General features: G+C 40.9%; 1 protein-coding gene across 1 annotated transcript in view; it reads right to left on the bottom strand.

The window, feature by feature from the left end:
- Positions 1–10,880, bottom strand: part of LOC145996964 (arylsulfatase B-like) — a 59,251-nt gene extending 48,371 nt beyond the window's left edge. Inside the window, exon 1 of the mRNA XM_083133554.1 lies at positions 10,815–10,880. The gene's annotated coding sequence lies outside the window, so the exon portion shown is untranslated. The remainder of the gene's footprint in view (positions 1–10,814) is intronic.
- Positions 10,881–13,253: the final 2,373 nt, after the last annotated feature.

The raw sequence follows: 13,253 nt of genomic DNA on the forward strand, positions 1-13,253 counted from the left end.
GTCCAATATGAATTTTTCATTTTTGTAATGGTGCTCGTATGTCCTTAGGATAAAGCAACCAAAGTTGATAATGAAGACATGCATTTCTTGAACTGAGTACGAGGGTCACCATTTATATTTTGAGCCTTGGCAACACTGATTGAAGTTAGGCGCAATTTGACGTTTGCACGGAATCGTCTGGCATTATTGACCATAACGTACTTAAATGTTTTGTCAATAGCTTCATTTGTGTTGTTTATGTTGCCTTGGAGATTGCGCGACAACAATAAAATGGAATTAACTCGTGAACATTTTCGTGCGATGATTTTTTACGATTTTCGACGTGGATTATCAAGACAAGAGTGCATCGATCAACTTACTTCCACATTTGGCGATGAAGCCCTATCCTTTGCCACTGTGAAACGCTGGTATAACGAATTTAATCGTGGCCGCCATTCGCTCACCGACGAGATTCGCGAAGGTCGTCCAAAATCAGTTGTTGTTCAAGAAAACATTGATGCTGTGCAAAACCTAATACTGCAAGATCGTCATGTGACATACTGTGAGATTGAGGCAACCATACGCATTAGTTCCACTAGCATATATAAAATATTACATGATCATTTAGCTGTGAGAAAGGTATGTTCTCGTTGGATCCCACACAATTTGACAAAAACTCAAAAAGACGCTCGCGTCAATTGGTGCAAACAAATGCTCAATAAATACAATCGTGGTGCTTCAAAAGACGTATATAAGATTGTAACAGGTGACGAATCATGGATATATGCATATGAGCCAGAACGTAAACAGCAGTCGACTGTATGGGTGTTTCAAGATGAACCCAATCCAACAAAAGTTGCTCGCGCTCGAAGCACATCGAAACGAATGGTAGCCTGTTTTTTAGGGAAAACTGGTCATGTGGCAACTGTGCCTTTAGAGGAACGTAGAACGGTCAACTCTAAATGGTACACAACAATTTGTTTGCCAGAGGTCTTCGGTCAAATACGGAAAACAAACAAACGCCGTCGGATCATTCTTCATCAAGACAATGCCAGCTGTCACACATCTCGTCTAACAACCGACTTTATGAACAGTCAAAAAATCGAATTGATGGGTCATCCGCAGTACAGTCCTGATTCGGCACCCAATGACTACTTCTTGTTCCCGAATGTCAAGAATAAATTGAGTGGACAACGATTTTCGTCGGCGGAAGACGCCGTTGATGCGTTCAAAAACCATATTATAGAGGTGTCTCAAGAAGATTGGAAAAACTGCTTTGACAAATGATTCGAACGAATGCAAAAGTGTATTGGCCATAAAGGAGAATACTTCGAAAAACAATAAAGCAGTTTTCAATGCCAAATTCCTGTTTTTTCATTGTTAGGCTCATAATATAAATAGTGACCCTCGTACATTAAGTACATCATTTTTGTTTGCCATAGCTTCGGTCGACTTTATTTTTGCAAAGTGTACTCTCACTTATGTGGTGAGCACTGTAGTATGTTGGCTACTGAAATGTTAGTGTCACCAGGGAAACCATGTTACCCATTGGGCAAATCCCAGTGCATAACTAACTAACTCTCTAGCCTTCTTAAACCCGAAGGTTCATGGCTGCAGCAACAGAGGCCTTCCATCTGTTCCTATCTTGAGCAAGATCTATATACTCTTTTCCATCCCTACCTATTTCCTTTAGGTCCATCTCAACGTTGTCCCTCCGTCTTCGTCTTGGCCTTCCTACTGTGAAACGCCCTCCCCTGCCTGGGAAAAAAATGCTACCACTACCTGGATAGAGGCGGCAAAATCTCCCTCGGACAAGCGAAATAGCGTTACGGTCCAGGTTAAGTTCGTGTGTAGGAATCGGTGACCAACAGTGCATGGTGATTAGCCATATCGAATAGAAAACAAAAACATATATACTTTCAAATTACCATCTCTTTACCTGTAGCCGGGAAGCGGCTAGCTGCATACCTGAAAATCACGGGTAGCGACATGCGTACGAAATGATATAGCCCAAAATTAACATGAAAATAAAAAGTATATTCTATTCATAACCAACAAAAATCAATTTACTACATCTCCCCCTCTTTCACGCTCTCACTATCATTCACACATTCAGTCCTTTCGGGGTCATCAACACAAAAAATGATACATGATATGTACAGGTTTTATGACGATAAGCCCTAATGTTAGCATTCATATTTAAATTTACCTTGAATTTTTGTCTAATCAGGTCATTTGTGAATTTTTGCTCCAGCGGTACTCAAATCCTAGCCAGCCCTTACTTAAGTTCACCTATTTTAAAAAGAAGCTAGGTCGGCGCGGTGACAATACATTATGTGTCCGGCATAAACAAAGGCGTCTCAACGGCAATTACGCTCACGTGGGCGGACGTTTTCCTTTTACAAGACCTCACGTGGCTCCAAACATAACAATAACCTCCGTTGAGTGACGCAAACATATACTCTCTAGCAGGCGGGACTTAAACACTTCGCCGCGACGAGCAATTCATATTACCAGGCAAATACTTTAACAAATAATCACATATGCGACCTGACGTAGCTAGCAGCGACACAGCACTGACACATAAAAAATGAACAAACCTCAAGTAGATTACACAATTAAGCGGGCGGCGCTTTACTCTAATAGTACGCACTTTAAACAAATACAAAGGAGCACAAACAACAATGAATTTAAGATCATTAAAAAATATCACAAGGAATAAGAAAAATTGACCTGAGACGAATAAATTACAAATGACAAGTTGGTATGAAGTTTGAGTTGAGTGGGCGTTTTCAAAATGTTGACGAATTTCAAGGGCATTCTCTAAATCAATCGGGCCGTCACGTGCTGACATTCACACAGATGAATACATTACCATCTCTCAGCTTCCGAGGTGCATCCTGGCGTCTTTATGGGCGATTGAAAACACATAGTATTCACACGAAAGGTTTCCTTGGTCGCGACGATGAAGATGCGAAGAGCGTTCATACATCCGGTTCCTCGGCTTCTCTTCCTCTCGGGATCGGTGAACATCTCCGAGGTTTGGCGCGGTTCGGACGTCGCATCTGGGCGGTCGTTCTTAGCTCGTCGGCGTCTTCTCCGTCACCGTCAGACGATCTCACGCGTCGGGGCGTCCACATGGCGGCGTCGACATCTCTCTCTCTCTCTCTCTCTCTCTCTCTCTCTCTCTCTCCACACGCGAGGACAGGTATACCTGCTCGCCTGCCCACGGCAACGAGTCGACTTGCGTCTTTGCCCGGGTTCTTGCTCTTCAAGGCGCTCTGCGCTTACAAGGTACCTGGGCATTCAACAAGACCCGGGCGCCTGCAAAACCTGCTGGAAGGAAACAGCCCTCCGGCAGCGTGTCGCTCCAGGTGTTTCATCACCACGTGGACGGCTTCAGCCAGTGTTGCCTACTTACGTAGCTTGTAAATCCTACGAAGTCCTAGGAGGAGCTCTCTCCTCCAAGGAGAATTTATATACTTAGCGATTTCAGTTCAGCGTAAGCAGTTTTTATCTTATTGCTTGGAAATGCACGCAATATTACAGCTTCATTTATCTAAATGAATGATCGAGCAAACAAAAATCTCCTCACTGAAAACTAATGGTTTTTCATTGCATGGTGCCTTAACCAGACACGCAGTGGCGCAACCAGAGGGGGGCAGGGGGCATTGCTTACAACTTTAGACGGAAATTTAGTCTAGCCGAGGGGCCAGGGTGTGGGTCAAACATTAAAGTACAAGAAAAAACAGGCTAGCAGAATTTAAGAATAGCAGGGCTAAAGGGTACTCAAGATGGAATTAATTTTCATATTTTTCTTGCATTTTCCTTCCAGACGGCCAAGCGCACCGGCAGAGGGGGAATGGAGGGGTAATTGCAACCCCTTGATTTCAAATTTTATGAAAGTAGAAATATATTATAAAATATTATACAGTCTCGTCAAGTTCAATGCCGTAGCAAGGGGGTAGCGGGAGTCGGCCCTGGGCGCCGAACGATCTAAGTGAGAAAAGTTTTAAAACAGAGAATGCCATGGCGGCCCGTGATATTATTTGCTATTAATGTTGGTTTGTTACGAGTTGGATGAATTGATTATGTAATGTATTTATATAATATATATGCTTTAATGAAATTTTGAATATGTACACAATTTAGTGTTAGCATATGTATTTCTTATTTTACGTCGCTCCATGTGAAAAGAAAATATTGTAGATGGAAATTTTACATGCTATATGTATGTACATTTGAAATGCATTTATCATGCACTTTCTTTCTTTCAAAAACAGTTTGTGTGCTTGTTTTCCATTATTAGCTAATGTGAAATTGACGTGCTGAAAAAATATTTCTAATCCTCTGTTTCAACACAAATGCGTGAGAACCGACTTCCACCCCCTTTTTGCATGATTTATGAGGATAATAATGCCTTTCATGCTACTTTATTACTATTATTGTGATTGTTGTTGTTGGCACGTTTATCCAAGTACTTGCCCCCCCCCAAACAAGGGTAACGGCAATGCCCCTGGCCCCTGGCTGGCTACGTCCCTGGTGTTCGCAGTAGAACAGTGTGTTGTTCGACTCGCGACCTCAGCGTCGAACGTGACATGTTTCAGTCCTGCCCTATATCACTATATATCTATACGTATATTGGTTGTTTACGACATGTACTTATGGATCCTGTGCCACGGAAAAACCTATTTCAATCTGTGTGTGTAGGGGGGGGGAGTAGCAACATTCGTAAATCTCATTTCATTGGCGATGTGGCTTACGAAGCTTTGAGTTCCCTTTTCTAAGTAGGGAAATATATATCAGTTGGCAACACTGCAGACAGGTGTGCGCCCGGTGCAGTTTCTAGTCGAAGCAACTACGTCATGCAGAGGGAGGGGCCTGCAGTTGATTGAATGAACGCACTGAGACCTACTAGGTATCTTACGACTGCGGGTACCCGGCGGGTTTTCGATACCTGCCAAGAACGATCTGGGCAGATGGTCAGTCAAGGTGCTCAAGCGAGGGTGTTGCGCAGGTTGCATGGCATTTCAGGAGCGATGTCTCGCGAACGGGTCTGCTCTAGAGGCCAGCATAGTCTGCCTTTTACCTACCCACTGCCCGCTTGCACGCGATAACAGGTTTACCTGCTCGCCTGCCCACGGCAACGAGTCGACTTGCGTCTTTACCCGGGTTCTTGCTCTTCAAGGCGCTCTGCGCTTACAAGGTACCTGGGCATTCAACAAGACCCGGGCGCCTGCAAAACCTGCTGAAAGGAAACAGCCCTCCGGCAGCGTGTCGCTCCAGGTGTTTCATCACCACGTGGACGGCTTCAGCCAGTGTTGCCTACTTACGTAGCTTGTAAATCCTACGAAGTCCTAGGAGGAGCTCTCTCCTCCAAGGAGAATTTATATACTTAGCGATTTCAGTTCAGCGTAAGCAGTTTTTATCTTATTGCCAGGAAATGCACGCAATATTACAGTTTCATTTATCTAAATGAATGATCGAGCAAACAAAAATCTCCTCACTGAAAACTAATTGTTTTTCATTGCATGGTGCCTTAACCATTCACGCAGTGGCGCAACCAGAGGGGGCAGGGTGCATTGCTCACAACCTTGGACGGAAATTGTCTAGCGGAGGGGTCAGGGTGGGGGTCAAACATTAAAGTACAAGTCTCATCAAGTTCAATGCCGTAGCAAAGGGGTAGCGGGAGTCGGCCCTGAGCGCCGAACGATCTAAGTGAGAAAAGTTTTAAAACAGAGAATGCTATGGCGGCCCGTGATATTATTTGCTATTAATGTTGGTTTCTTACGAGTTGGATGAATTAATTATGTAATACGTCGCTCCATGTGAAAAGAAAATATTGTAGATGGAAATTTTACGTGCCATATGTATGTACATTCGGAATGCATTTATCATGCACTTTCTTTCTTTCAAAAATAGTTTGTGTGCTTGTTTTCCATTATTAGCTAATGTGAAATTGACGTGTTGAAAAAAAAAATATTTCTAATCCTCTGTCTCAACACAAATGCGTGAGAACTGACTTCTACCCCCTTTTTGCGTGATTTATGAGGATAATAATGCCTTTCATGCTACTTTATTACTATTATTGTGATTGTTGTTGTTGTTACGTTTATCCAAGTACTTGCCCCCCCCCCCCAAACGAGGGTAACGGCAATGCCCCTGGCTGGCTACGGCCCTGGTGTTCGCAGTAGAACAGTGTGTTGTTTGACTCGCGACCTCAGCGTCGAACGTGACATGTTTCAGTCCTGCCCTATATCACTATATATACGTATATTGGTTATTTACGACATATACTTATGGATCCTGTGCCACGGAAAACCTATTTCAATGTGTGTGTGTGTGGGGGGGGGGGGTAGCAACATTCGTAAATCTCATTTCATTGGTGATGTGGCTTACGAAGCTTTGAGTTCCCTTTTTTAAGTAGTGAAAATCTATTGCAGTTGGCAACACTGCAGAACGGTGTGGGCCCGGTGCAGTTTCTACTCGAAGCAACTACGTCATGCAGAGGGAGGGGTCTGCAGTTGATGGAAAGAACGAACTGAGACCTACTAGGTATCGTAAGACTGCGGGTACCCGGCGGGTCTACAATGCCTGCCAGGAACGATCTGGGCAGGTGGGCATACAAGCTGCTCAAGCGAGGATGTTGCGCAGGTTGCATGGCATTTCAGGAGCGATGTCTCGCGAACGGGTCTGCTCCAGGTCTTGTGCAGGCCTCTAGTTGTTCCTAAACTTAGAAATCTTAGCTGAACTTATTTATAAATATCAGATCTGGTCGTGGACTAGGTCAACATGTTTCAAGATGATGTACGAGAAACAGACTTCAAATTCTGTAAACTGAAAAATACTAAGGTGAAATGTTTATAGCTCTTCTATCCTGCAAGACCCGAACTCTGAAAAATGCACTTGATGAGGAAGATGTGAGGATGAGATAACTTCACAAGCCTACAAAGAAGTTTTTTAAAAACTTGTCCTTCGAAAGGAAATTGTTTACATAACGGAATACTCTCTGCTGATGAAACTGTCGAAGATTGTCATCGTGGGTGCAAATTGTTGATGCATCTTGCCATGGATAGAATGTTTATTCCCCTCACGATCCTGTAATAGGCGTAATTTAAACGCCATTTAAAGCTAATTACCGGAAGAGGAAAGAAACCGACATCAAGCAACACATCCTTGACTTCTACACATAATCCATGAGTTCCCACGCTTCCTACCAGCTCATTCTTTGAACAAAATTATCTTTAATTACTTTTAGACCTTTTCAGCAATTCTTTAACGATCTGGATAGGTTGTTTGGAATCGTTTTAACCTATATTTGTGCCCTGGTGGCTTTCTTGTGATCGAAATTGTGTTTGTGAACTGAATATAAAGCGATGATCAGTTAATTGAAGATTCATGTGCATTTTTGTGTTACGTTTTAAACAAGAATCAGTTCTGTACAAGAGATATTCGTAAGATTAGGGCAGGCCATAGATGGATGCGGGGTATGGGGAATACAGTATACTCGGAGCCTTAACAAAACATTTTCATATTTCTGAACAGTGGCGGCGATTTGGTTCCAAAACTGGGGGGCAAGGTACCGAAACTGGAGGGGGAGCAAGGACATTTTACTTTTCCTGGGTAGATAAGGGGGGCTGCCCCCCTAATCACCCGCCACTGGTCCTGAAATAATCACAGTTTTTGTTCCATAGTCTGAATTTTACTTGTCCTACACGATCACAATATAAACATTATTGCAATTAATAAACAATTATTATAAACATACACTTCGCATTATTAGCGAAGAAACATAAACATAACATGTTCAAGGTTAAGAACTATAAATGGCCAATGAAAGCTTCTAAATAAGTACAGGGTTATTCAAAAAGAAGGAGCAGATTTCAAATGTTTATTTCTCACGAACTATAAAAGATAGAAACACGTGTCATACATCAATGGATAGAGGAAGGTTCAAAGTTTTATAATCCTGCCTATTAGTTCCATTCACTACACATCGAATTGTTGTAGCTATCAATTCAATAACTAGGGACCAGTTAATTCGTGTGTGGCAAGAAATGGAGTACCGTTCTGATGATTGTCGGGCAACAGATGGTTCTCATGTTGAGTGCATGCATTAAAACTTTTAACAATAAAACTTTGAACCTTCCTCTATCCATTGATGTATGGCACGTGTTACTATATTTTATAGTTCGTGAGAAATAAACATTTGAAATCTGCTCTTTCTTTTTGAATAACCCTGTATTTCTATTCATTTCCGATGTACAGTCACCGGCAATAAGAATGGGACACGTAGATCATGAAACACTCGCTACGCTGTAAGGCGTTATGTGTGTTGCCTAACTATACGGCGATGAATGGACTTTAATAGCAGATTTTCAATGGCAACTTCTACAACCGCCGTAAAATTAAGCAACACACATTACACCTTGCAGAGAAACGAGTATTTCAGGATCTAGGTGTCTCATTTCTAATACTGGTGACTGTACCACTGGGGCGACGTTCATTATATAAATTTCTCTGCGCCCGCAGTTGCAAGTTGAAAGTCGCTTCCAAACTTGAACAGATGGCGCTAGTATCTTCCTGCTTCACCCAATCTGATTGGCAAGAAATTAAATCCAACAAAACACGGTCGATTTCAGATTTTTCGCCGCTCTACCAAGTCTTCGATAGCAATATTTTCTTGTGGTTGTGCAGATTTAGAGCATTGGTCTACCCAAGGACAATTGGAGACCATAGAAGGATACAAAAAAGAGAGAAAATAAGCCACGCTTTCTACGTTCCTTCAACTTTCACGGTGGCACGAAGTGGCACTACCAGTCAAGCTTTCTATCAGTTTCAGAAAACGAAACAGATGAAAATCGTACCAAGATTTCTGTAATAAGGAAAACTGAATGGGTTGCGAACTTTACGAAAACGGAATTTTATCCGGAGTGTATGTAACAACACTACTAATTTTTACAATTACATGTATGTTATGCACATGGGCGGATCTAGAACTTTTTCTGGGGGCTGTAACTCTGGAAATAGCATGTGCAGATTTTTCGATATATTAAGCCTCTTTGTGTGTGTGTGTTTTCGGTTCAATCTGTGGTCAGATAAACTGATTGGAGCTGCACCTTCAAAGTGGAATCCGAACCCGTACAATGCATATCCACCAGGAAACAAACCTAAGCCTAAGGACCTTTTGATTACGAGGTGATAGCATTAGTAGATTTTTGTGAAATTGAAGTAGTTCTGCGTTACTTGCATTAACAATGATTACAGAAAGAAACAAGCTAGAGAAACTCTCACAACCCTAGGAAATATTAGACCTAGAATACTCTCGCTTTGCGTCCATCAGTTGATGTTATTGCTTTGTAATTGACAAGTCCGGTGTCTACTTATTTAAGTGTCTAGTACATACACACCCTATTAATTGATTTGTGATAACCTTCGTTTTATTCCATTACTATCTGGAAAGGGATTGCTCCAACATTTTTGTGTTGCTGGCAATTTACTGATTTCAACACTTTTTAAAAAATACTTTGTCATCCTTTTGGGAAAGGCACGTGCCTCCCCGCTAAATCCGCCAGTGGTTATATCTATAAATAATCAGGTACATATTTGTTTGGTATGCCCGTGGAAGTAGTAAAGACATTTTAGTATACATAATAATAATAATAACCCATTCATTTGATTTGTATTATTTAGCGGAACTTTTCTGCCACTTTTAACTAACCGCGACGATGAGGATGAGTGATGATACAATGATGAAATTGATGAAGGGACAGTGATTAATTCTTTATCAAAATATATCTAATTTCACGACCAAGTATTCGATGTAAATGAATATCCCTTACAAAGAACACCCAGGCTGGGAATCGAACACGGGACCCCTGGCGTCGTAGAAACTATAAGGTAGGTGATGACAAAACATAATGGTGGGAATATAGAATTTCACATAAACCTACATCGCTGAGGCAGAAATACGACGTAAAATGAGAAAAAATAGAAGTACCCCCCCTTTGGCTTCTAAAACCAATATCCAACACCCCCCTGGAAAAAATCCAAAATCAATAACAAATAGTCAATTAATACACAAACAAGTGGCGATCGCATCCTTGTGATGTTTTACAAATCGATTGTTCCCTGCGCGAAGTCTACAATCAACCAATAACCCTCCAGCCTTATAGAACTTAAATAACAATAAACCATCAATAACGTACACAGAGCAAAAAAGGTTTGTTTGAAAGAACCAAATAAATAGTTTCTGGAAAACACATATTTTAAATAGACGACACACCAATTATTGTTCGTGAAAAGCACTGTAATCGTGAACATTTGCTTAGTTACCAGAGAATATTGTCAAAATTATCAAATTTGGTAAATGTCACTAAATTTTTTGTTCAGTCACCAAAAATTTGATTCAAACAAATAAGTTGTTTTTTCTGTGTAGAAGTAATGAGGCTCGTCATCTTATCTGAACCTAGCGATGACTTTTAAGAAAACAACAGAAAATGGAATAAATGCGAATAAAGGAAAATATTGTCGGAAAAGGATAGATTTGTGTTATTTTTGACAGCTCTTCCATCAAATATTGACTTACCGACTTCCGTGGAAGAGTGGTTCATCGCGCGTTACGACGCCTGGAGTCCCGGGTTCGAATCCCGGCCTGAGCATGGATGTTCTTTGTGAGTATCCCTTTCATCACATTGTCACTCATCCTCATAGTCGCGATTAGCCAAAAGTGAAACAAGAGCGAAGTAAAACAAACCAAATCAATTCAAATGACCACTTACAATATGCCCGGCCACCGCATCACGAACAGAGTTTAAAAAACCCAATCTGTTTACCTGCTCACTCCTGCCTTTCCCAGTGGTAGCAGTTCCTAATTGCACTTCTCCGCTCGAGACCTCACTCAACACTGTGGCCAGCTCACTTGACCTAATCCCAAGCTTCCCCAACAGCTGAAAAACCCGAGCCTCGTGACCAGACGACCTTGAACTTGAAGCGCACCCACAAGACTTACGTCACGTGATGTAAGCGATCAGACAACAAACCGCATCTTTTTGATCATTCTCGCATCGCCTCGCCCTCCGCATACCTCCCTTGGGTCATTGGTGTATGCTAAACGCTTACCTCATGTGTATCTCGGCGAACAAAGAAAAAGTTATACGCTCCAAAGTCACGATTAACCAGTTGAAGGATATAGGGCATTGGACCAAAGTCTGCTTCAAGGATGAACAAACAAAGAAGCATCGACGGAGCTGGTACGGGAGGGACGAAACTATGTTCAGAGATGCTGGCGCCAAAAGAAATCGGCGCTGGTGCAAAGATTACCAAGTTAAATAGTTTGTTTAGGTCCACTTAGGCTACTAGGATCTGGACCTACAGTTTAAAGTAGGATCCGAACCACTTACTTCGCTTTTCTGTCACTGTTATCTAATTGCGAAGATGAGGAAGAATGATAAAACTGGTGAAGGGACTTTCACAAAGTTCACATGCGCCCAGGCCGGGATTCGAACCCGGGACCCCTGGCGTCGTAGTACACTGTGATAACCACTCCGCCACGGAGGTCAGCTAATCAAAAGTGGAAGGAAAGCGATGTAAAATAACTTAATTCAATCAATTAATTAATAATTTGTTTACAAATCGGTATTTGAAAGAAAAATGCATTTTCCGCCATAAGAAAATAATTTTAATATTGAAAAATCGAAATAAAGAAGTGAAAATGTTTAGGCTTCATTCACATACATTAGCGCTCAAGTAACGTTCAGGTCCACTCACGATCCGGTCAAGTATGTATTATTTAATGATTCTTAAATGGAAGCATTCACTCCGGTCAATATCAATTCGTCGTGTGAGAACCAGAGGAAACATTTGGTTCCAAGCAATTCGCCATCAGTAATAACAATGTTTCACATTTGCCGATCAGTTTATTGTAATACATCATATAACATGCACATAATATACCAAGTCAAACAAGAATTGAAATAAAACACCAAAAAAGCAATTGACAACTTTGAACGAACATGAGTACACTTAATTAAGTACACTTCCATTACATAAAAACACGTAGGATCTAGAAAATGTAATGAAACCAGTGATGGACTATTTGCCTGTTAATTTCTATATTTGTAGGATGTTCTTTCATAGTAATATCAAGAATAAACCATCATAATATCTTGGCATTGGAGCCCGTCTAGAATTAGACGAATCTAGTTCTTGTTTTCAGTTTTAATCCATTTGTCCTCGAGAAATTTTATAAAAATAACAACTTACCACTAAAAGCAGAGTAATGTTATTAATACCGATCCAAGTTTCCTACAAAAATTAGCAGAACGAGCAAGCAAACATGTTAAAATATTAAAATATGTCAGAAGTTCACTTTCGGTATTCCTTTAAGAAATGACAGGAAATACCATTGGAAATGCCTAATTTTTGTTTATAAAATTTGTTGAAGTATAAACGAGACCAAAATATATTGTGTAAAACTCGCTAATTCTTGTTTTCTTCCTTTTCATTGCAGCAGTTGCCCCATATTTATTAATATGCATAAACTCTTGAGGAAATCACAGTCCTTAACCCTTCCTAAGTTATAAAGAAAAAGGACCAAATAAATTATTATCCTCCTATCTTGTTTAACTGCCATAAACAGTCATCTCACGTCCTATCATCATTACCATCCGCATTTGAAAACACACGATTTCTTCGTAATACATACAACGAGACATGTGGTGCTTCTTGTAAATATACGATCTTGTCTTGCTTCCTGTAAGCTCAACGAATGTATGACCCGTCCTACACTGCAAATGCTTTGTGCGTCAGGAGCTGGTTTAATGCGGAAATGTGTGCAAGGGGAGAGATTCATAGGCGCTGAAGATTCTTGTTGATGTTTTCTTCGCTGTAACCTACATATCACGTCTCTGAGCAAGAAGATGAAGAAGTACAATGTAGCAGAAACAGGGGGGTACAGGGGTACACTATAACCCCTCAAATTTACCCCGTAAAGCCATGACTGTACACCCTGAAAATTTGTCTCACAAGAGCAAATACAGTTGAACCTGAGTTATACGTATGTGAAGGTGAAAAGAAAATAATACCTATATCTGATAATTAGTTACAAATCAGATTTAGATACCATGTCATATAATTATTAACATAGTGTAATTGTATCTATTTTGAGGAACAAGATATACGTAATACAGGCTATTTCGGTCATAAAGTGGTAAATTAACGACTCTAAAAGTTTGATTCTTAAATATACTACATTTGCTACTTTATTACTGAAC

This window comes from Lepisma saccharinum, chromosome 13 (assembly GCF_977018435.1).
Source record: "Lepisma saccharinum chromosome 13, izLepSacc3.1, whole genome shotgun sequence".
Lineage (NCBI taxonomy): Eukaryota > Metazoa > Arthropoda > Insecta > Zygentoma > Lepismatidae > Lepisma > Lepisma saccharinum.